Genomic DNA, 26,503 nt, shown 5'->3' with positions numbered 1-26,503 from the left:
TTTCGTGGATGATCTTTACATCCGTTTCAATATATTCTAAAGGGAATCTGGGGATTCTAAGTAGTTTGGTAATGTTCCCTACCAAAAATGGAACTATTATTTTTCCATTACATTCGAATCCTGCAAGTAATTTGTCTCTTGTTTGCTCACTCCTTACTACTACTTGGAAGCGGCCACCACCAAAGGGAGTAAACCCAAAAATCCGCTCAGCGCCGACGCTTTCGATGAGGGCTTTGGCCAAACATCGAGGTGTAGATCAGCTTCCACTTCGATTCCAAGGGTCCGCGTACGCGGTAAAGCCATGCTGGTGAGGAGGGGGGGGGGGCTAAGCTATTCCCACCAACGAGTGTGTTGTTCTTGCCCCAGTCTGGGGTTTATTCTGTATCTGCTGCTGTAGTTTATTATCAAATGCCTCTATGAGACGCTTTGCCGATAATAACTGAGCTAACATATACTACAATTTGCGCTTAGCTAAACAATTTGCTAATCACTTATGGGGAAAGTTCACAAAAATGAACTACACACTGATCTAAGCCAAAAGGCCGAGAAAAATCGAATTATAATAATAATTTGTGAGTTCAACGTATCTCATCATTAGCCTGTGGAGTAATATAGGCTGAGATTCAGCAGATAGTAGGAGAGGAAATAAAGATAGAGTGCATAGTAGTAGAGTAGATGAAAGAGGCCTCAGCTGACTTGTTTTAGCTGTTGACCCCCCAGGGGGTGCTTCTAAAAACGGTCGTTGATTTTTCACTTTTAAAAAGGAAAAATCCTGAAAAGGAAAAAAAAGGAGAGACTAAGCAAATTTAACAAGAGTAAATAAATCTAAAGACTATGTGGAAGACAATTCTATAGAGGAATGAGTTTGCCGAGCAAACCCAGAACAGTATAACCAGGAAAAGAAGGGAGATGACCTGGCCCGGAAGACCCCGCCCTGAAAAGGGCTTGGGACCACCTCGATGTTGGCCTTCGCAGTCCGGGTTTGTTCAGGTCAACCCCAACCTGGGGACAGAAAAACTTTCAACTGTGAAAGGACTAGACATACCTGTGGGTTAAACGCTGATCAGGAAGGAAGATCGAGATAGCGTCAACACCTACAACTTGAAGATGTTATAGGTGCAGACACAACCGGATTCCCCCCTGTATGATCTGGCAGATGGTTGGTGGATCGCACCGTCTCCTCAGGAACCGCTCTTCTCCCCGTAAGTACCTTTCCTGCTCCAGGAAGCGGCGGAGGTAGGCTGAGAGACAGTTCTTAACACGGAGATAGATGCGATCCCCCTCGTTAAGAAGGTGTTTTTTCCTGATTTTCCAAATGTGGTGCTTAATCACATTTATTACGAAAATCAGGTGTTTCTTGTTTTTGGTTACTGGGGGAGGAAACTGTAGAAAGACTATTTCGGCGAATGTGAGCGCTGGGATCGCAAGCACCTCAGCCAGTCTGTGCCAAACACGCTGTGCTGGCGGGCAGTGAAAGAAGAGGTGCCCTACGGTTTCTATCGCACCGCAGACGTCGCAGAAGGGGTTGCATGGTCGCGGGTTGTAGGCTGATTTTACCAGTTTCACCGGGAGTCTGCCGTAGGCGATTCTCCAGGCTAAGTCCCGGTGAAACGGTTGCCCCCAGCTGTTTTTTATGTTGGTGAACAGCACCTCTTTGTTTGTGCCCAGATCGGGTTTTTCCCAGTCAAAGCTGTCAAAAATTTTCCAGTACAGCTTGTTTGAGCTGAGCTGAAGCACTCGAACTCCATCCGTTGCCAATTTTTTAAAAAGTTTACATATTGTGTAGTACCACTCAGGCACCGTCTCCGCACATGGTCCGGCGTGGCCAGTGATCCCGAAGTAGGTTAGGAAAATGCCTAAGAAGTATTTAATCAGATTGCCGGAAGGGTGATTTGATGCCAGTGCTTTCCGTATGGTCTGAGCAGTGTTGGTTAGGTGGCAGTATTTGAGGATTGGCAGGGCGAATCCCCCTTGTGTGGGGGGAAGATGGAGAAATGCCCTGCGCACCTCGTGTTTCCTGTTGTTCCAGAAAAAATTAGTGATATGTTTGTGAATTGCGTTGTCTTGTGTGTCTGTTATGTTTGTGAGGTTGATGGTGTGCAGTAACATCGGTTTTAGGATTGTTTTGATAACTGTTGCTCTACCTTCGAATGATAGGTAGTTGGGACTGAAGGGTTTGAGTTTTTTGCGACACATTTCTATTAAGTGTTGTGTTTGCAACACTGGGGTCTCTAGGAAGGGAATTCCTAGTATTGTTAATGGGCCGGTTGTGGGTTTCAGACCATACGGAAGACTGGCAGGGTCGAATTTCCCATAAATTTTGATTCTTGTTTTTTCTGGGTTGTTGTGAAGACCACTGAGCACGCTGAACTCTCGCAGTATGCCGAAGAAGATGTAAATCGATTCGGAATCCCTAAGGGTTCCGACAATGTCATCGGCATATGCGACAGTTTTGCTCTGTTTGGAGCCTAAGGGTTATGGTATTCCTCTTACTGCGCGCGTCTCATCAATTTTTTTAGAAGAGGCTCTAGTACTAAAGAGAAAAGAAGAGTGCTAAGGGGGAAGCCTTGCCGAACCCCTCTGCGTATGGGAATGGGTTCTGAAAGAAACCCATTAATTGCAATGTGCGTTGTTGTTTTACCGTACATGCTTTTGATTGCTTCCCTTACGCAAGCCGCCACTCCGACTTGCTCTAGGATATAGTGCAGGAAGTTGTGCTTTGCACTATCGAACGCTTTATCTAAGTCTACTGATACGAGTGCAAGTGGGAGTTCCTTGTTCGTCACAAAGCGAAGAAGGTCTCTTATCAGGAAGAGGTTGAGCGCCATCGATCTTCCCGGAACTCCGTATACTTGAGTGCTGGTTAGCACATTCCCAATGCCCAACTTCAGACGGTTACAAATCACTCTTGCGAATAATTTGTAGTCTGTGTTAGTCAAGGAAATGGGCCTCCAGCTACCCATGCTATTCAGGTCTCTCCCTTTCTTGGGGATGAAGATTGTGTACCCGCTAACGAAGTCAGCAGGCACGTCACCAGTGAATAGGAAGCTGTTGAATAGTGAGACCAGGATAGGCAAGATGAAGTTCCAGGCTGAGCGATAGAGCTCAACGCCTAGCCCATCCAGGCCAGGGGTTTTCCGTAGCTTAAGCTGTTTATAGGCTCGAGTAACCTCTTCCGAAGTGATTGGTCTCTTTTGAAGAGTTCTGAGGTGTTCAGGCATGTTGTCAATGTTCCACATTCCGAGGTCGCCTGTCTCCTCAGCTTCGTCGGAATAGGTTCTCGTGTAATGCTGGGAAAATTGCCGCAGGATGTCTCCCGTGGTTGTGAGTGTTTGCCCGTTGGCATGAATTTGCCGAACCGCTTTCCCGTCTTGTGCTGCTATGCGCTGCCGGTTATAAAAAGCGGCCGAAGGTGTTTCCGCCTGCCGGAGAAACAATCTCGTGCGAAAATCGAGCTCGGCGACTTTTTTTCGTCGAAGTGCCTCGAGTTCGATTTCCACGGCTTTAATAAGCGAATCGCTAGGAATACCGTTTCTCTGGTTAGCCCGGTGCCACCCTAGCTCTCGGTACAGCTCTCTCATTTTTTTCCTTTGCGCGTGAGCTCTTTCTCTGGAGATGTTTTGGAAGAGCTCTTTTGCCTCGGTTTTGAACTGGGCCCACGCGTCCCAGTCCCAGTGGGCCCTTTTCCTTCGCATAGCAGCTGCAAATCCTTGCTATAAATTTTGGGGAAGCTTGGAGGCATTTTCCAGGGTCCTCTCGATGTTTCTACGACCTCGGGTAGTTCGATGTTCATCAGAACCATTTTATGGTCTGTTATCGAGCTACCAACCGTTATATGCCTGACCGAGATAACTCGTGGCCCAAGGTTCCTGGAAATATAAAGGCGGTCTAGTCGCGTTGCGACTCCTCCGCTCGCCCATGTGGTACCCACTGTGTCTGGATTATGTTCCCTCCAGATGTCGATGAGGTCGACATTATCACAGCAGAGTTGCAGTTCCCTAGAGCCACCGGTACCGGAGTTGATGTTGCCACCAACTTTGTCAAATCTTACGTCAGCGATGCAGTTCCAGTCCCCCCCGGCGATGATATACTGAGCCCCGTGTAAATAGGGTTCTAGGGACATGAAGAACCCGCTTCGCTGGTGGGCGTTGTTGGGGGCATATACATTAAGTAAGCGGATGACTCTACCTCCAAACTTCCAGTCTATAGAGACTAGACGTCCTGCAGCATCTTTCTGTACATTGAAAAACCCGCCTAGAATAGGCTGACGGACAAGGATTCCCACCCCCCTCGCACAGCGCTCTCCGAAACACCAGAAGCTCTGAACGGGGAAGCTTCTGGAGAAGTTTTCTATGTCCCAGTACTGATAAAAGTGCGTCTCCTGAAGAAAGAGTACATGAACCTCATGCAGTAAGAGTAGGCTCCAAACAGCGCGTTGTGCGGAGACGGAGCGCAGACCGTTAATGTTGAGAGTGGCGACGCGAAATTTGTTGTTCATGTTAATAGTTGAGTTTTAGAAGGTACGGTTGAGGTTTAGTACCTCCCCGTTTGCTATTTCAATTACTGCTTGGTGTAGTGATGTTATGTCACTTTCGTGTAAGCCCAGATTACTGGCTATGATGGTGTTCCTGAAGGAGTCCTGTTGTTCGCTGAATCGAACAACAGGACTTGTCAGGCACGACGAAGAATGTCAGGCACGACGAAGTTTCCCCATTCCAGATTAACACAGGGTTTGGATGCACCCTCCTGGTAGTGGGTAAAGAAACGTGGCTCGCCGCCCCTTTCTATAGCGGTGACAAACCTTTCATGACCTTCTTGGTCTGTTTGAACGAGTTGGAGAATGGCAGCTCCCCCTTTTATTATTCTGGGAAATGGACGGGGGTTTGTTCCTGTGTCAGTTGTGGGGGGGGGGGTGATTGGATTTCCCCCAATGGGCAGTCTTTTGCATGTAGCCTGCTCCTCTTCCGCATGCTCTCTCTGGCGTTTGACAGTAGAGGTTTCCATTTCCTCTATCTGTGTGTCTTCGGCTGCGTCTTGTTTGTGGGGGGGGGGTTCTTGTTTTCTGCTTTTCTTTGGCTTTTGGGCTTATTTCTTGGCACCAGTATGGTCTGTTTGAAATTCTCCTGTTCCCCCCCCCCCTTTAGATTTGGACCCTGTTGTGGGTAGAGGAGGAAAAGCGGAGGTGCATTCTATGGGTGTTTCCGTATTGTCTGGGATGGGGGGAGGGGGGGGGAGCGGTTGTATCGAACCCCCCGCACGTTCTGCTAATGATCTCTGAGTACAGGTGTTGAACCTGTGGTCTGCCTGGTGGCATTTTTTGCAAGGGTTATTGCATTGTTGTAGGGAATGCCTAGAATCACCGCAATTACTACATTTTGCCTTACCGCATTCTGCTCCCAGGTGCTCATAGGAACTACACCTAAAACATTGCCTCTTCACACCTGGGTAATTAACCATAACTCTAGCTGAGCCAATAGTGACAAAGTTCGGAACGGGCGTCTTCATCTCTATTGTGAAGGTGACGTCTCCTGATTTCCATTCCGGTTTGTCGGGATCGGTTCCCAGTTTTATGTTCTTGACCGTTCCCCATTTAGAGAACACCTTGTGAATGACATCATCACTTTTTTCGATGTATTCAAGGGGGAATCTGCTGACCTTCACTGTTCTTCACAGGCTTCCCACTAAGAAGGGGTTGATTTCAATCTCCCCACATTTGAAACCTTCCAGGAGTTTGTCCCTTGTTTCGTTGTTTTTGACGATTACCTGGTACATTCCGGGCCCGTACGGGGTAAATCCATAGATGTTTGAGGAGCCTACTGCCTCGCATAGTGCTTGACAGATATACCTCTTATGCAGAGTGGGTTCGGTATCGAACCCAAGCGTTCTAACCCTAGAAAGTAGATATGTCATAGCTAGTCCTAGGAATAAGTCAAAGGATGAAAAAGCGTAGGGGACTGTGACCGTGGTGGTAGAGTAGATAGAGAAAATCCCGTAGGAAGAGGTCCTACCAGCAAAAAAAAAAAAAAATATAGACTAAAAGCCTACTAGCAAAGGGACATAGAGTCGCCAAAAGTTCCCCTTTAGCAGAAATCTCCGACTGGGCAGGCTAGAGGCGGACTTACTAAACGCACGAAGCAAAAAAAGGATCTTACCAACCACGACTTGGAAACAGCAGCTTTCATCTATGGGCGCGTCGACTGGATTCACACTGGACGGTACGCTAACCACAGTACAGAAATGATCCTGTGAAGAATTAAAATAAAAAGTATTGTATTGCCTCCAATACCCTAACTTCGACTTATATAGTCCTTATAAGGACTGGCTTAAAGGGGCGAAGCAAGAATGCTTTTCATCTTCCCCGTTATCTGTAGAGGACAGTGTATGGATAAGGTGTTATTGAGCAATTAAAGCTCTGATCATGGCAGGAGAATATAACAGCAATAGCCGAGCCTCAGTTAGAACTTCATTGGCTACAGCATTGCCATCCATTACCCTCCAAGGATATTGGATTGAATGAATGAATCAATCACCGCATCTCACGGTCGATTGATCCCCCACTCCCTAACTTCGACAATTTACACAAGTTTCATTTATATTATTAGTATAAAGGATTAATAATGGTGTTTTTACTATTTTAAAAAATTTAACAATACTCCTAAACTGTAGAATAAATGGACATTTTCTTTATATTTAAAATAAAAATAAGTTATATATTTAATTTATATAAACAGTACATGCCTTTGTTAAACTATTATTTAAGTTATAAATCACTGAATTAAACATATTTATTTAGTATCGTTTATATTAGGAGCTTCTCTGTTTAGGATTAGTATCCATAACCACTAATCCTAAATAGTCTACATGAAATTAAAAAAGTAAGTTCTTATCGACGTTGTTTGCGATGGCACTATATTGTATATACCGTCGATCGAGAGATACATCTGTTTGCTTTGCAGTACAGAACAAGAAAATACAAAGAAATAATTTTATTCTACAACTGGTAGTTATCCCATCCCTATACTAATTTCAACTTATGAAAGTACAGATCCAGCCTGCTTAAATTTGACTTAGATAAAATATTTGTATGCCGGGTATTATGGATCCAGGCATATTTTATAGTTAAATATAGAAACGAACTTAGAAAGTTTCAAAAACTTTCTTCTGCCGTGAGATTGCTTACAGTATTAAAAGTGTGAACATACGGGCTTCTGAGATTCTTCCAATATTCTCATTAGCTCTCGGGCAAATCTTTCGACACTTCTTTAGTTTTGTTTCTAAATTTGGCTATAAAACATTGATGGATCCATAATATTCTCCATTGTAGTAAATGGTTTCAATATTTTTAAAGTTTTACACAATACTATTTTTAAGTAATCCTTTCTAAAGGAATTTGAAGCAATTTTTGTTGCCATTGGAACCACAATCCGAGAAATGATGAACTTGTATTAAGAGTTTTGATAAAACTGGATATTTGTAAGTTCGATCTGAGGAAAAATTGTCCAGCAATACAATTTTATTATTTTTTAATCGAACGATAATAACTATGACTCTACACGAAGATGGAAGCATCGGTTTCATTACGCAAGTAACCACAGTGACGTATCAGTAATATGGCATGTCTTACGTTTAGATTGTTAAATCATCAGCGTTAGAATTATCGTGAGATACTAAAAATGTATAAAAAACACATCTGTATTTTTGTTAATAAATATAGACGGAAAGAGCAAACAATAAAGTAGACCTTGATATAGCAATATTTTATATTTACTTAAGACACAAGATTATAGTAGAAGGAAGCTGTGCAGAATCAAGTTATACGAAGAATTCAGAATCGTATCTGAATGGTATCCTAGAGATGGAAAGATTGACTACAGGATGACAAAAGAGACGGTGAGAGGATGAGGTTAAACAGGTGTCTGGACGTCAGTGGTGTCAATGCTCTGAAGGTGGAGCAAAATGGAAGAATTTGGGAAAAGCCTTCGTCTGGCGTATGACTGAAAATGCCTGAATAACAACACCAATGATTTTGAAGAATGCATCACCACAGATTGATTTCTGTAACTGTTATTGAGGAATTAATGCGTGTGGTGTCACTATTAAAGTAGTAGAATCTTTTTTTTTTTTTTTTTTTTTTTTTTGCAGTGTTGGTGCAGCGTATTTTCTAAGACCAATTTCTTTATTTTTACTGAGAAAACATTTATGAAAAGAGTTATGCGTCATGTTAGACTCACAAGGCTTCTCTCTCTCTCGCTCGCTGTGTGTGTGTGTGTGTGCGTGCTGTTGCCATTTGAATATGCTAAGTTAAGTTTTAATAAATGCAAAAATATCTTCCTTGATGGAAAAAAATAGGTTAGGGTGGTTATAGCAAAAATAGATTACCACATGTACTGTACTGTTGAAAATAACAATAAATAAATAAATAAAAGATGCTAAATATATAAAGAGCCATAGGCTTCCATTCGGCGACGCAAATTATTCAAATTAAGGGATATTACATCCCATATTGTTTCACGGCCGAATAAGAAACTCAAAGAGTTTCATGCCGACTATAGAAACTATATAAAGTTCGGCGTGTCCAAGCATAAGGAAATACCTGGATAGTACAACACCAGGGCAACTAATATAGTTTCTATATTCGGCATGAAACTCTTTGAGTTTCTTATTTGGCTATGAAACAATATGGGATGTAATATCCCTTAATTTAAATAAAAGATGTGGTATAAAGGGAAAGCATTCCCTTATTAACACCCTACTATGCTTGTTAGCATTTGTTATGCTTATTAAATACCAGGATTACCATTATTCTCTTCACTCTTAGCTAATTCGGCTTTAGTTATGGGCTTATAATTTTGTTTTTCAACTCTTGCAGCCATATTAGAAAGTTTTCACAAAAAATCTTTCGAATACTTTGTTCTGCATTCTCTAGGCTCAATTGGTTTGGAGTCATTAAAAGTCTTCTCCATTCATATGGTCGACCTTAAGAACAAGATCCATTTCAAAAACTCTAAAGCCTCTTTTTGAGAAACAGTCCATTGGTTAGCCAGGCTCAGAAAGATGAACCCCGAGGCTTCACGGATGCACAAAAAAGGCTCAGTTGCAGAGATCAACGGAAAATTGATAGTAGTTTTTTATTCCGTTTCTTACAATGTATTTATTCATCACTGAGATGAATCAAATCACAGCTGCCAACAAACAAAATACTTTTAAATTGGAATATTATTATGCGACTACTGAAAATTTCTTGAAGTCCTAAATAATATCGTGTTTCATTTGCTTTGTTCTGCATTCTTCAGATAATTGGATTACGCACATCTTCAGATAGGTAATTATGTAGTATGCAAGTGAAAAATTAATTTCTCCTATCTTCTTCTTCGTTCATTTGGATTAGATGTGGCAAAAAGAAGAAAAACTTAGTTAGCAAGCATTAAACCGGGATATTTACTCAAAACAGTTAAATTTTTCAAAATAACTTAAATTTCTTTTTTGATGATAAGACTCATACGCCGACATCCATTTACCAACTGGCACAAAGAAACAAATTGTACTACATTCATTTAATAGAGCGATCTACATCTGTTGTTGTTATATGCATATTTAGGTATTCATACTTTATAAACTATGAAAGAAGCAAAATTTATTTTTCACGTATTAGCAATGCATTTTCCACATACACTACAAAATACATCATCAAATCAATATCTTGATAATCTGCCTTCTGTTTGTCTTCGAAAATGTGTGTGTGTGTGTGTACGTTTAGAATTAAACGAAAACTTGCGTATTAATTGATTTAAAGTTCGTTCACATATTAAAATAAGAAACAAATCCTTGTAAATCACGAATAGTTCTTTAAGGTCTAATGTTTATGCGATTTTCTTCTTTCGTAGTGGAAAGAAATCGAAACCAGGTCAACAGTGACCATTGTAATTTCTTTCACTGCTGTTGAAAATGAATGGCATCGAAGCGACTGCGGCATGTTTATCCATAACCGCCTTCGTGCTTTCGATTTGTGCCGGGTGAGTACCTTTTTTTTCGCCTAACAGTGTCAGAAAGAGAATTGAACTTGCTGTAGCAACGAGACTTCCTCATCTTCTCCCTACGACCCACTTGAAAATCCTCCTCCGGTTACACAACAGATCTCCAGTGTGTCCACAGCTTCCTTGGCCACAGTACCTTCTCAAGATGCGGCACCACCTTCTGATCAACAACAACAAGAAATGAGAGAACCTCCTTTTACTGACACAGAGCTCAAGCTGTCCTCCCAGAAAGAAACGACGAAGCTCCTCCATCGTTCAGCGAAATGTTTGTGAGACATCGAGGAATCAGATTGAATAGTAGATTTTCCATCATTCGGGCCTTTGCTTTTATTGGATTGCCCGAGACCTTTACATTTGAAGACTGGCTATTAAGAAAACTTGGCTTGATCATCGTGTCGTCCATTTTGTAAAATAAATGTCAAACTGTAATTTATGCTGAAAAATCATTTCCAAAAAAATGTTTGGTTATAAATACGATTCGGTGGAAGATTTTAGAAATAAATAACTTTAAATCACTTAATATTTATACAAGTGTAACACGGAAAATAACAAAAGGTAATTTGCGCATAAGAGTATTAAACACATCACATTAGAATGCGCTTTCTACATCATCATCATAGTTCATTTGTAGTTAAACTTGTCTTCCTAACTGCTCGGGTTCGTTGCGTTGTGCCTGGGACAACAGACAAATATTCACGTCAGTCTCCATTCTGATTGCACCGTTACTGAGAACGTGTTGTCATTCGAATGTTGACGTCAGGAAACTGTTCAAGTTTTATAAACATTGTAAAAATAAAGGTGTGAAGGAACGAAAAAGTTCAAAACAGAAAACGAAATCTGCTTTTCGCACAAATATCCATAGTGACAACTCCATTCTCCCACTAGTAGAAGAACTCTGGCCTCACTATAACACTTGCCCATCGATCGGATGTCATTTGCTCTATTGATTAACTGTTTGCGCTTCAATGTGATCATATACTGACTTCTATTTAAATATCTACAGTATATTCATTATTAATAAGATATAGGTAAGTTATTAATAATAAGATATTGATAACTATTTGCTAAAACAATTTTCCAATTGAAACAAAAGATAACTATTCAAAACGTGAGTTTGATTTAAAAAAAAAAAAAAAACTATTCATATTCTACCAGAATTTGCTTTTACACTTCTTTCTTTCCGGATTAAAACTACACTATTTTCACTCTTCTGTCAATGGCAAAATGCATTCTGGGTCTCTTCCTGGTGTTTGCAGAATTCCATATCATGTTCGCCTCAATTACTTCAGGCAAACTGACTTCTACTAAGGTCGGACATGAACGCTTCAAGAACACTTGGATTACATCCGTTTCCGAAAACATGGTCTGTCAAAACTAGGCGAGTCGCGCATAAACACTTACCACCGTCTCAAGTGGTAGTAAATGCTACTATTTATCGTTGTATTTCCTTTGAATATGCAGATATTCAATGAATCATGTGAAGACTTTCTGCATCAGACAAATTCGAAAGAGGCTATTATTTTTCAAATTTGAAAGATCCGTAAAATAACTATCTCCCGAAGTATTTCTAGAAGAGACATATTTAATTTGTTTTTTCGTTCTTAGATATGCCCGTTCTATAGTATTAATTTATTTATTTTTATTAAGTCGGAGAGAGTGAAGTTGCCTCACCCAATGGGCAACTTCAAATTGTCTTATAGAGCAACTTTCAAATTGTCTTATAGAGCAACTTTCAAATTGTTTGTCGATCCCATGATTATCCCTGAAAGAGGCAGTGACGTCAGAGAAGCTATGATAAGATCGATAAGTTATCCCAAGATAAGATAAATTCAGTGGGTGTATCGCGAAGTTACAACAGTATATTTCATATTTGTGTATTTTCAGAATAGCAGTTCTGGGTTTACTGAATCTCATCTCATCGCAGGAAATACGAGGCAAGTGTCAGAATTTTCTTCCTGATAAATATAGTGGATTAGGTGCATTTAAGTTGCGATGATTTATAAAGATAGTGGTATCATTTTTAATCTGTTTAATCATTCAGAAATATATTAGGACTGTTATATGAGTTGTTCAAAAGTTTGAGAGACGTTTAAATGAGCATATAAAAAACGAAAAATGAACAGGAAAATAAGAAACAACAAAGCAAGGAAACAGGTAAGTCAGGAAATAGCGAAAATCAGGTAAGCGACGTTGTTAGTAAAAAGAAAGAAGTTATTTGGTATGGTGACTCTATATTGAAACGTGCTATAGATGAGAGAGTTATAACATTGAGTTTTCCTGGAGCGAAAATGAAAATATAACTCAAGTAATTCAAAAACAGAAAAGAAAAGTAAATGACATGGTAGTTGAAGGAGGTACGAACGATTTAACTGCGATAAGTTCAGTATGAGAGAGGACATCAAAGGGTTGCTGGAAGAGGCAAGAGTGAGAAAGTGAAAATCGTTAGTATTTTACCTCGTTGTGATAAAAATGAATTAAAAAGAAAGGCTACGATGGCAAACGATTCAATGCGTAGGTTATGTAGACGGAATGGATGCGAGTTTTTAGATGTAGATTGAGTTTCAGGGAAAATTGGATTTGTATAAGAGGGATGGCCTACATCTGAATGCGTTTGGTACCAGGGGTCGAGAAAAACTAATAACTGGTATGAGACTTATCACAGAGAGTCAGGGAAACTAAATTATAAAGGGAGGAATGGTGTGAACGTGAGTGTAAGAGAGACAATGGTATATAACTGTGTTAAAATGACGGGAATGGGCTTTGTCATGGAAATGTTGACGAAGCGAGAAGGATTTCGGGTTTGTGTTCGTCAGGTTCGGACCCATCAAATGTGTGCAAAGATGTCTACATGTGTAAGACATTACAGAAGAAGAAGAGAGATCTGCAAGTTGTCCAACTGTGTTAGCAGATTTCAGACCAGAGAATTCAAAAGAACAAACAGGTTGATTATTATAGCTGTACACGAATGATAGGAGTGTCAGAAACAAAGGGGTAGAGTTTGTTGCCTTGCTCAATATGTTGCGACTTCAAGTTGTAGGAATTAGTGAGACCTGGCTATCAGAATCAGACCTACTAACTGGTATCGAGTGTCATGGGTACAGTATTTTTAGGAAGGATAGACAGGATGGGGCGTGCTGCTAATGATATCGGATGACTTAAATCCAGTCAGAGTTGAGACCCATGAATGTAGTACTACTACTAACAATATTGTTAGTAGTAGTACTAGTAACAAAGTTGCAAATACAACTCAGAGGATAATTTCTATGCTGAAGCGAACCTTGACATGTGAGGATAAGGAAGTAATTCTTCCTGTTTATAAGGCTTTGATAAGACCACACTTGGATTACTGTGCGCAGATTTGGTCTCCCTTGTTCCAAGGGGATAAAGAAGCTGTGGAAAGAGTGCAAAGAAGAGCTACAAAGATTATATCCGGATTATGGGATTTAGATTATGAGAACAGATTGCGAGTATGTGGATTACAGAGGTTAACAAGAGAAAGAGGGGTGATATGATAGAGGTCTATAAGCTTTTGAATGGGTGTTATAGCATTTCAAATGATGAAATTTTTCGTTGTATGAAGGCGGGGAAAGAACTCGGGGAGTTCTTTCCCCGAGTTCTTTCCCTTTTCCGAGTTCTAAATAAATTTAACTTCCATCCATGAAAGTTAAATTTATTTGCAGTCAAGAAAGGGGTAAGAGCTAGGTTTTTCTCTCAGAGATCAGTGAGTGAGTGGAATAATTTGCTCTTAGGGGTAGTGAGTGCATCTAGTGTAAATGAATTTAAGGGAAGGTATGATAGCTGAGTTGGGTAATTTACAGCCTCCCTCGATGAGTTCCTTGACTCTCTGGAGATCTCAGATAATAATAATAATAATAATAATAATAATAATAATAATAATAATAATAATAATAATAATAATAATAATAATAATAATAATAATAATAATAATAATAATAATAATATTTCATGTAGCAGTGAGTTTGGAGCCATCAAATGTGAGGTGGAATCTAAGAAGACAAATTACATAGTGGGGTGTGGTAACAGACCTGGGCGATCGGTTGCTAGTGATGAAGAAATGCATCACCAAATAGACAAGATGAGGGCGTAAAGAGTAATCATAATGGGAGAATTTATTTATCCAAATATTGGTTGAGTAGCAGTAGAATCTCATAACAAGAATGAAAATGCATGTTATAATGCATAGTAATGCATAAAAATACATAATAATGTTACATCGCCGAAATGAAGCCTATTGGCTCTTTATTTATTTAAGTAATTTAATGGATGCACCTGTTTGACAACTAGAATAGCAGAGTATATAAGATCCTTTCGCTATACCCTGACTACTAATATTAATTTGGTCTAGCTACTCACTAATGAGACCTCAATAAAGGTCGAAACTGGTCTGGGTAGTGACCTTCTACCATGATGTATAACATCATACATCTCCTAGGAGATGGCTTTTAGATTATGGGAAATACTAAGAATAGAGATCAGAACTTTACACACCTTTGCTAGGAGTTGCCCTAGTTTGTACTATGTACTACATACTACGTCATGCTTTAGCTTACGCTAGTATCCGCCGATACTTTTTATAGTTACTATATTCGGCATGAAACTCTTTGATTCCGATCTTTGAGTTTCTTATTCGGTTTTGAAACAATGTTGGATTAAATATCCCTTTAATTTAAATACTGAAAATGCATTTATTGAGCTATTGCGTGACAACATCCTCAAGCAGCATATGACAAACGGAACTCGAGATCAAAGAGTGTTAGATTTGATGATAGTATCAGAAGGCGTATCAGTTAAAGACGTAACAATTCTGCCTCCGGTTGGTGACAGTGATCATACGGTTCTTACTTGGGAAGTGACTAAGTTTATGAAAACGTTACATGCTGAACTACATAGCAGGAAATTCTGACCAATTGAGGAGTATACTGAATTCAGTGGAATGGGATCGGTTGATGGATGGGAAGAATATCAGAGTGCAAGGGAAGCATTTAAACAATTCTTAAATGATGCGATATCAGAATGTGTCCCGAGAGTTCGAAGAATAAATACAGTAGGAGTCAAATGGGTGTGTAATCTTATTAAACAAGAGATTCGTGAGAAAAGGATGATGTGGAAGGAACACCGTTTGCATGAGGATGGCGTCCGTTATGAACGTTATAAGCAGCAGGCTAGAATAGTCACAACTGTTGTACGGAAAGCAAAGTCTGAGTATGAAAAGAAACTATATCTGCGTGCGAAACACAACTCACAAGAGTTCTATCGATATGCTGCAAATAAAAGAAAGAATGAATAGGAAAGAATAAATCCAGATGGCGTGAGGGTTACAGATGCAGAAGAGGTTGGTCAGTTCATAAGTGACCATTTTGTTAAAAGCTATCAACCTGGTGATGCCACCTTGAGCTCGCTGCTACCTCTTCACTAGATGAAGAAACGCAAATGTGTAATGGAATTAGAGCTATTGCACAAATAGAATATGAATTCAGCAATAGCGACTGATGGAATATCAGCACGTGTGTTAAAAGAGTGTTCATCTGAACTGGCCATTCCTTTGACCAGGATGTTTAACATGTGCCTAAGAACAGGGAAGATTTCGCAGGAATTGGAAGGAATGTATGGCAATTCTATTGAATAAGGGCGGTGCAAAGACCCCTGTATCCAACTATTGACCAATTAGTATCTCAGGAGTGGTGGTGAAGATTTTGGAAAATTGGTTAAGGCTCGCATTCAGAAATGGGTTGACAGAGAATCTCTATTTTGCAATGAACAACTTGGGTTTACTAACGGTAGGCCTTGTTTTAGCAACTTGTTCACATTCTATAACAATGTTACCATTGAACGTGGCAAGTGGAATAGATACACTATTTTGCTAAGGCAGAATACAGCATGGAAGACTCTTGCATAAAATGGAGAAAATGGGTTTGGATTATACGGTATTAACGTGGACAAGAGGATGGCTCACTGACAGATATCAAAAAGTTGTATATGAGGGATCTGAGTCTGCAAGGTTTAAGGTAACAAGTGGTGTACCACAAGGACCAGTGTTTGGTCCACTGTTATTCAATCTGCACATTAATGAGATTGAGAAAGATTTGACAAGCGACATACAGCTATTTGTTGATGATGCCAAGATAGGTAGGGTAATCAGGAATCCTGCCTATATTCAGTCTTTTCAGAATGATTTGAATAGGCTGGAATTGTGGGGGTGGGAAAATTGGTTTCAGTAAATGTAAAGTCATTCACTTCGGCGTGATTAGATATTCAATGTCGTATTATATTGGTAGGATTTGGCTAGAAGAAACTTATGAGGTTAGGAATCTAGGAGTGTTACTAGATAGGAAGTTAAAGTTCAGGGGCCATGTGGCAAAGATTGCAAATATAATTCAATTGCAAATATAAGATAATTGCAATGCTGAAACGATAGTTCACATGCAAAGATAAGGATGTTAATTTGGCCTCTTCACGAGGCCTTCATAAGACCTCACTTGGATTATTATGCGCAAGTCTGGTCTACTGGTTTCCGTTGTGATGCTGATATATTGGAGAGAGTGCAAAGGAGAGTGTTAAAAGTGATATCAGCATTGTGGAATACTGATTATGAAGACAGATTGGGAATTGATTGAGAATGTGTAGACTACAGACACTAGCAAACAGGAGAAAGAGGGCGATATGATTGAGAATTACAAACTGCTGAAAGGGTCATACAAGATTTCAATTGATGGAATTTTTCAAATATATATATAGAAAGTATTTTACCTTGGGTATAATGTACGTTAAAGATGCCAAGCTATTTTAAACCTGGTTTTACTCCATTTCCCAAGTAAGCAAACAGACAAACAAGTCAAGTTTGCGCCTGCAAGTGTTGCAAGTCTAGCTGACCCTGCACGTAGTGCAAGACCAAAGCAACTCATGGTAAAAGTAGAATAAGCTCTGACCACTATTCTTAATATTTATCCTTATTTACCCTTAATGCACAGCCCATCTCCTTGAGGAGATGTATGATGATGCTATGTATTAAAGGCAAGGGGCCACTACCCAGTCCGGTTTCAACCTTTATTGAGGTCTCATCAGTGAGAGCCAGGCTAGAAATACCAAGATTTTAGTAATACAGAGCTTATAAGTATTTTACCAGAACAAGTTACCATAAGGTGTTTTTAACCTTATTAAATAAAAACCTCAAGAGGAGATATAAATGTTTATTAAATACTTTCTACATTTATATCTCCTCCTGAGATTTTTTACCGTGAGTTGCCTTGGTTTGCACTACGTGCAGGGTCAGCTAGACTTGCAACATTTGCAGAAGCAAACTTGACTGACTTGTCTGTTTGCTTACTTGGGAAATGGAGTGAAACCAGGTTTAAAATAGCTTGATATTTTTAACATATATATATATATATATATATATATATATATATATATATATATATATATATATATATATATATATATATATATATATATATATATATATATATATATATATATATATATATATATATATAATACATAAATATATATATAATACATAAATATATAAAGAGGTGCTTGTAAAATGAATAATTTTTAGTGTACAATCTTTCACCTCCAACATTCGCTTTGTAATGTCAGATGATTGTATTTGAAATAAAATTGGAAAAAGTTGTCACAGCGGCTTCATAATGACAGTTCAATTAAAGTATATGTCGTGAGTTTATAACAAAAGTCTGTTTGCAAATGTGCAATTTCGCAATCGATTTGCTTTTCATTATCTGAAAACAAATAATCGAAAACCGGTTTTGACTGTAGTAAGCAGAACGATACTCATATTTGACATTTATTATTATATAATCTTTTGGAGTCTTTAATTTTTAGTAAAATTAAATGGAAAATCCTCAAATATCTTTCTCTAATCTAGTATATTTTAATAATAAGCTATGATACCTTTTAGAAATTTATATATGAAAATATGACTTTTTTACATTTGATACTTTTGCAGGACGAAGATTAGGAAGATTCAGTCCAATATCCTTGGAGGGTAATGGATAGCAATGCTGTAGCTAATGAAGCTCTAACTGAGGCTCGGCTATTGCTGTTACCCTCCTGCCATGATCAGAGCTTTAATAATAGCTCAATAACCTTATGCCTACACTGTCCGCTACAGATAACGGGGAATATGAAAAGCATTCTTGCTTCGCCCCTTTAAGCCAGTCCTTATAAGGACTACTTTTGCATGATGTAACATTTGCCGTTAGTATCACAGTTTTATGTAATACAATTTTCTTACACAGCTGACTGATGTATCTCCAAAAAGAGGCTTGTGAAGTGGCTTCAGGGATCTTTCAGGTGGTCTTTCCACAATGTCAGATTGTTCATGTTCATTTTGTTACTTGGATTTTGTTGGATCCAACCAAGCATAGATTAACATCACAAAGGTTTTGCTCTCTTAGGTTTCACAGCATCGTTTCTGTAGTGTGATTAGCGAAAGTGTAGTATCTGTTCTTACAAGCTTAAGAGCTAAATGTAGTATCTGTGTTGCAAGGTTAATTACGAACACGGACTCCACCAGGCTTTCGCGGTATTAACTGAGTAGCACAGATAGAATAAACCCCAAACTGGGACAATAATAAACACTTGGTGATGGGAAGAGTTAGGCCCTCCATAGCCAGCTATGGCCAATGTTTTGCCGCGCACACGGACTCTAGGCATCGAAACTGACGCCGATCTACGACCCGACCTTTGGCTAAAGCCCTTATTGACTGCGTCGGTGCGGACCAGATTTTTGGTTTCGCTCCCTTCGATGGCGGCTGATACCAAGTTGTAGTAAGGAGAGCCGAGACTAGAGACCAATTGCTCAAAGGCTTCCAATGTATAATGGAAAGGAAATTATTCCGTTCATGGTGGAGAGCATTATCAAACTGCTCAAAATCCCCAGATTCCCCTTGGAGTATATACAATGTGACGAAAAAGTCATCTACGAGGTGTTCGGAAAATGGAGTGTTGTGTACGAAACATACAAGTCTTAAACGATGCAGACAACCCCCAATGGAAGTCGGGGGAAGTAAACATCTCACTCGAGATGAAAACACCAGTTCCAAATTCCGTCAGCATCAGGTCCGCTAGGGTAATGGTAAACTACCCTGGAGTAAAGAAGCAATGCTTCCGATGTGGATCCTTCGACCATCTAGGAGCGAACTGCCCAAAACTGGCATGCAAAAACTGCCTAACAACAAGTCATTCACTGGACAAATGTCTCATGGCTTGCCTCAAATGCGGGTCCAAAGACCACAAAGTTAACACCTGCCCATCAAGAACGCATGCAGAAAGGATGGGAGGTGCTATTATACCAGTCACAGTCTCCTCAGTAGAGAAGCCTACAGCTACTACAGAACAAGAGTCGGGAAACCCGGTTTTTCCAACTCCAAACGAAGCATACAGCAAAATAATGGCCGCAAAAGAGAAGGCAGCCGCCACAGAAACCATAGCCTTCACACCCAAGAAAGAGAAGAAACGAGAAATCCATGCAGAAGAAACAGCCAATAAACAAGCTGCCTCATATGATGAAATGGAGGCAAACAGTGCCCCCCCCTCAAACGATCACTAAGCCCAGAGGAAAAGATGAAAAAAATAAAACCAGCAGAAACAGAAGAATTAGAGACTCCTCATGCAAAAGCAGAGGAGACTCTAAAGCATCTAGTTAAAGGTATCCCTGGGGTGGCAGAAAAATTTCAAGATGCAATGGTGAGAATAGGGGAACCTGAGCTTCTCCTCACAGGGAAGTATGGTTCCAACGTAGTTAGTGCAAAATGGGGTGACTTATTTGTTGAAGACATCAGCCAAATCACCCCTGAGCAAGCACAGGTAGCCATGGACACAGATGAGGAGGCGGCATCGGCGTTCTTCATAGCTCTCTCCAAATTAGACATGGCCAAGGGAAGCGAAGTGGCTAAAAGAATAATGACTGCTCATAAAAAGCGACAGTCACAATAACCATCCCATGGTTTCCCGTCCACAGCTATACTGTTCTCTAGTTCCCACAGGTGGGGGAGGGCCTGAGAACCTGAGCGGCGAAGGCCTACAGCGAGGCGATGCAGCTCCTTGAGAGCTGCATCACTCAGGCCAGACCCTTCCCCCCACCTTTCTATTTTGGTTTCCATTCCTTTCTATAGTTTGTTTTCTTTGTACTTCATGTTTTTGTTTTTGTTACATGTTTCCTTTTTAGGATTTTTCCTTTTTTTTTCTAAAGTGAAAAATCAACGACCGTTTTAGAATCACCCCTTGGGGGCAAACAGCTAAAATGTAAACTGAGGCCTCTTTTTACCTACTCTACCACTATGCACTCTATCTTTATTTCCTCTCCCACTATCTGCTGACTCTCAGCCTATCTTACTCTACAGGCCGATGATGAAGATTTGTTGAACTCACAAATTATTATTTATGTAGCTTCCATAGACGAAACTCATTTCACATTCATATTTGCACGTTCTTGCCAGACCCGTGTCGACCTCTGAAACGGATCTGGGTAGTGACCCTTCACATAATGCATAGCATTATACATACCCGTAAGAATATGTGCTTTGCATTATGGGATACTAAGGCAATGGATGTGAGGTTATATCTTTAGCACGAGTTGCCGCAGTCCTGAAAATACTGCAGGACTGCGGCACTTGTTTGCTTACACTTGGTTAAAGGATCAAACCAAGTACAGTGGTACCTTGGTTTGCGAGCATAATTCGTTCCGGAAACGTGCTCGTAATCCAAAGCACTCGTATATCAAAGCGAATTTCCCCATAAGAAATAATAGAAACTCAGCTGATTCGTTCCAAAACTCAAAAATATTCATATAAAAATTAATACAAAATACATAAAGTAATCGAATTTATTAATTACATTACATATTACAGTAATTGTATTGGGTAGAACGACGTTCATTGTCACTAACGGAATCACTGCTATCTGTTGATTCTTTCTTTTTGTGCGATTTTAACAAGGAACCTATCCAACGACACTTGCTTTTGCCTCCTTTTGAGGATTTCCCGGAAATGTGACATTGCATTGTCGTTAAACAGATTCATCGCTCGCACTGCCACAGCCTTACTCGGTGGTGCTTTTCTACAAAATTTTGCACTGTTTCCCACATTTTACACACCTCCCTAGACTTCTTAGACATAGACTTCTTATAAAATCTTGCGATGGAGGCCACTTGCATATATTGTTCGTGTTTCCTGATGATTTCCTTCTTAACTTTTCACCGTAATCATCTCCTTCTTCTTACCGCCTTCCTTTTGAACCCTTTTCTTCATTGGGGCCATTGTCGTATTACAGTTAATAAAGAGCAGTCACTACATTTGGACACAAAATAAAAAAATGCTTTACGCACACACACACATGGTCACAACGCTAGCACCAATGTTAACTATACGAATGAGGTATGCCGACTGAGACCGCGCATGCGAGACGATTACCCACAATCCCGAGCGGCTTGTGGTCACGTGACTCTCGGCAGACAAAGCGTATAGGTAATACAGTACTCGCATTGCAAGACGTCGCTCGTTTTTCAAGTAAAAATTTATTAAAAATTTTTGCTCGTCTGGCGAAACACTCGCAATCCAAGGTACCACTGTATATAATTTCTTGGTATCTTTAATCCTACTTAGTTAACTAAACTTATAAAAAATGGCAGTCCAAACAAGGACAACAATTCCGTATTTTATTTTTGCAAGTCTCAAAAATGCTTTATGTTATACATAACTATATTATATTTGCTATCCGAGATCCATGTCAGAACTACACTCATTTGATATCTTCAATGTTCTTTGCATTTGTGATAATCATTGGCACCAGTTACAATAATTTAAATAAGGGATAATCGAAAAAGTCGCGTAACAAACGTGTGTGTGTGTGTGTGTGTGTGTGTGTGTGTGTGTGTGTGTGTGTGTGTGTGTGTGTGTGTGTGTGTGTGTGTGTGTGTGTGTGTGTGTGTGTGTGTGTGTGTGTGTGTGTGTGTGTGTGTGTGTGTGTGTGTGTGTGTGTTCTCTGATGGTTAATAAACGAGGGAAGGACTTTATGACATAATCGTAATCGTTCGGTGACAAAGCACTCGTTTCTGCGTTCGCTTGCAATGTTCGCTCAGTTTCAAAACAAGATTCGGGATTCTGATGTTGCACGGGTTATCATCCTGTTTTGAAATGATTATCAGCCTCCCCGCTCCTTCCCAAAAAAGACGTTGGAATGATATCTATGTGTGTGGCTCTTTTATTGTTTCGTAAATATTCCATTAATGATTTTGGTGTTTAACTCAAAAGGTTGGTAGTTTCATCAGAGCATCTACAGCACTGCAATGACGCTACGGGACAGGATACGGGAAGGACCATTAAGAGTACAAAATGGTGTCTGATGACCTCCAGATTTTGTCAAGAATGTTTATAAATATTGTCTGCACACGAAATGCTAATTACTACTTCCCTTCGATTTTTTATGGGACTAAGGGAAAGTACTAATTATTCACTTCCTCTAACTAAAGAGTCCCTTCTACATGAAACACGAACTTAATCCATTCAAATAAAATATTAATGACCATTAATACAATTTGCTTTGTATTTTGTATCAATTATTGCCGCTAGGGCTACCACCCTGCTTTCTTTCTACCTTATTACAGCATAAAGAGTGGTCACTAATTCACTGTCTCATATCCAAAATATGCGTATCCCAACTTTCTATCCATTTAAATGCAAAAACAAAAAATTCTAAATAGAAATGCTGGATGAGCAAAATGCAATTTTCTTAATTTCCTTCTTTATACAATTTTGTTATTTCAGAGTGGATCATCACTGGTGTGCAGTGTGATCATCTCCCTCCACCAAGTGCTCCTGACGATGAGTGATCAGGGGTTAGAAGCGTGCCTGGTTATCACGTGCATTTGCTGCCGTGTCTGCCTCGAGTGTTTGCCTCTTTGCGTTCTATGCATGCAAGACGAGGAGAATGCAGACTGCTGCGCCTGCTGCAACGACGACTCTTCTTCTACCCGTTACGACCAGTTCGCACATCCCCCTCCAATCATCACACAGCAGCCCTACAGGGGATCTGCAGTGCCTCCCATAGCACCTCCTCCAGGGGTGAATCCTTCCTATCAAGAAATGTCAGCACCTCCTTTTAGTGCAACTGAGAACAAGTTCGATTCCAAAGTAGAAACTGAGGATGCTCCACCTTCTTATAGCGAATTATTTGATAAATATTAGGAAATGAGATGAGCAGGACCATCAGGTGGACTCCTCATGTCTCTTACTGGATTCGCCAAGCCATCATGTGACGGAAGTACCAACTCATAAACAAGTGGATATAGAACGATGTACTACACCATGTTTTCTTATGAAAGAATACGGACAAGGGCGTGTTTGGTATAAACAATGACCACTAAATTCATTTGCATTTGCACATGATCTTAACGCTTATAAGTCTAAGTTAGTTCTATCTAATAAAGAAGTTATAATTCGCCCATATTCCATTATTACATACGACGAACGTGATTGGTATTTGTCAAAATATTTGCACAAAAGATTTTGCAGTATTTGTCACTAAACGCAGCTTCTTGGGAGAAAATAACTGAATAAGTCGAGAATTTTTTGTCGCATGTTTTTATTTGTAGCATTAACTAAACTATGCTACTTTGATCTCTGATACACCAGTTTCAAAAACGTTTGCCTACGATTGAATCCGCAATAAAACCATGCCAACCACTCTGAATATTGTATTACGATGTTTATGAAGCATGTTACACAAATCAATGAAGATCCCCTCTTCCTTTTCAGAATATAATATTAATTATGATTACGATCAAACAAAACAAAACAACGATAGCACCTAAGATAATGTAATGACCCAGTACGTGGATTGATTTCCTTGGCTGTGGCTTAGAAGACTGAAACATTACATGCGATAAAAGCACTTTGGGGACTCTACAAATAACAGATTCATGGAGAACAAAATTGTTGTTTAAATTATTACATTACAAAATATTCAACATCTAAAACATCTAATGGTTAAGATAACCTTATGCGAGAGAAAGAGAGAGAGAGGGGTTTAGTCACTAGCAGATGAATATCAATCTTCATGTCTTTCATTCACAGGATGTTCAAATCCTAATGAGCTGTAATTTTTTAATGTGAATTCTATTCACAAACGGTCTAAAGATCAAGCCGAGCACTCTCAATCTACTTCAAAGCTCCACTTAGCACTGGTGGTCAATCCTCGCCTGAGAGATGAAATTCATCTATTACATAAACACCTATTGGTAGGAGAACGGGTTTGTTATCTCCTCTTCTAATTAGGCCGGCATAATAACTCAATGCAAGCTGCGTTACAGTAATTGCGACCATCTTAGTGACTATTCTAGAACTTCTCGATGTGGCTTTCTTTAAGAGCATGGGGATCATCAAAGTAAAGAACAGGTATAATTGTAACAGCAACTGGAAGAGGTAATAATAATCCACTCTGCTAGCATCATACAATCCCAGTTTAGGTAATACATCACACCACTAACACATTTTGATTTCAAAGAAACAAAAAAACTAATTCCCCAAGAATAGCGAACATTGAAATTGCGTCCGTTTGGTGCATAACGATAAAAATTCGAAATGAAATTCCTATGCCCTTCTTTTCTTTAAAACAAATCTATTTCTTACTGTAAGAGGAGAAGGCCCTCGGGTTGAGTAAACTTTGGAAAAGACGCAATATTAATAGTAAAAGTGACAGTGTATAACTAGCTGGATTCCAAGTCAATCCAGCTAATTCTGTATCGAACTAGCTGGACTGACTTGTTCACATAAAGGACTAATTATCGTGAGAATATTTATGGAAATCCTACCAGTTTTACGTATATAAACAATTGGAGAGATCTTTTGATAGCTCGGATAGTCAGAGAAGTATTAAATATATATCCTCAACAGATCGACCTCTTTTACAAGATGAAAAAGAGGATTTCTAGGATAAAAATCCTTGCTGTTTCCTCCTAAAGATGACAGCTTAATTTAGGATATTATACGAAATTCTTCCTTTTAAGGAGGGGATTTGACAATAGTTTAGACAGTTTTGATGATATTTAAGATGTTTTTAATTATTTTCTCTTTCTGAACTGATTTCTCTTGTCTAGTTACGTTCAACACTCTGTCTAGACTGGCTTTTCATTAATCTAAATAGTTTATTTTACTGGTTCAGGGATTTTTTCTGGGTATAAAGTTTTTATCTTTTAAGAGCTTCGATGGCAGTTGATTTGCGATATTCTAATTGTGTTGCAATCCGAAAATCTGATTAATAATAAATATGACAGTCCGTGTTAGTTAATACATTTTGATGTTAGTCAATTCTTAACTGTGTCTCGCTGAGGTATTTTACGTTTTTGCAATCAATCATTTAGCGTAACGCATAACGCTACTGTCAAGATGGGTGCAGCAAAAATGCTTTTCATGTTCCACCTTGTTTGTAAAGGAAGTTATTTGGGAAAGGGAGTTTTGTGAGCTTTACGCTCGCCCTCTGGGGGCAGTTATAATAGTTTTGATCAGCTGGGAGTACAATAGTCTTCGGTCTTTTGTATTTGTAGTACTCTGCTTCGTTGTAATTGACAGCTTGTTCGATCAGCGGGCTTGAATGCGAACTTGACGAAGAATTTTTCTAGGAGATCGCGAAGGGAGGAGATGTGTGTGCAATGCCGGTTTCTCGATAAATCTGTGAATTTCTGATAAACCATGGGGCATCTAGAATTATCCTTAAGCACTTATTTTGGATTCTTTGTAGTTTTGAAATGTTTGATCGTGAAGTGTGACTCCATGCTGGTGAGGCGTAGATAATAACTGGTCGTATAACCATCCGGTAATGTTAATTTGTTTTGTAGGTTCAGTTTACTCTTGCAGTTGATCGTTGGGTAGAGGTAAGCTATTACCCTGGATATCTTGGAGCCAATGAGTTGGAGCCAATGAGCCAATGTGCTTCTTAAAAAGGAGTTTTTTTTTTTTCAAGTAGTACCCAATATATTTGGTCTCTGATTGCCATGGGATCTTTTGACCAGAAAGCAAGATGTCTTCTTTAATGCAGACCTTTTTTCTAAAGAATAACATGACCGAGCTTTTCAAGGTATTTACTTGAATCCTCCAGTTGGTGAACCATTTTTCCAGTGCGTTCATACTTCCTTGGAGTCTACTGATTGCCAGGCGAGGGCTGAGAGACCTTGCTAGAACAAGGGTGTCGTCGGCATAAAGGGCTGTAATGGTTTCTTGAATTTAGAGGGGATGTCTGATACGTAAACTGAGAACAGTATTGGGGCTAGAAGTGAGCCTTGAGGTACACCAACTAGAATTTTGCGCCTTGATGAAACAATTCCGTTAATCTTGACTTGACTGTATCAGTCTTTCGCTAAGGTATGAGTTGAGAAATTTTACTAGCTTAATTGGAATATGTTTTCTATAAGTTGGAAGATAAGGCATTGGTGT

This window comes from Typopeltis vanoorti, chromosome 2 (genome assembly GCF_054136105.1).
Source record: "Typopeltis vanoorti isolate ZY-2024b chromosome 2, IOZ_Tvanoo_1.0, whole genome shotgun sequence".
NCBI classification, from domain to species: Eukaryota; Metazoa; Arthropoda; class Arachnida; order Uropygi; family Thelyphonidae; genus Typopeltis; species Typopeltis vanoorti.
Note: the sequence above shows the minus strand (reverse complement) of the source record.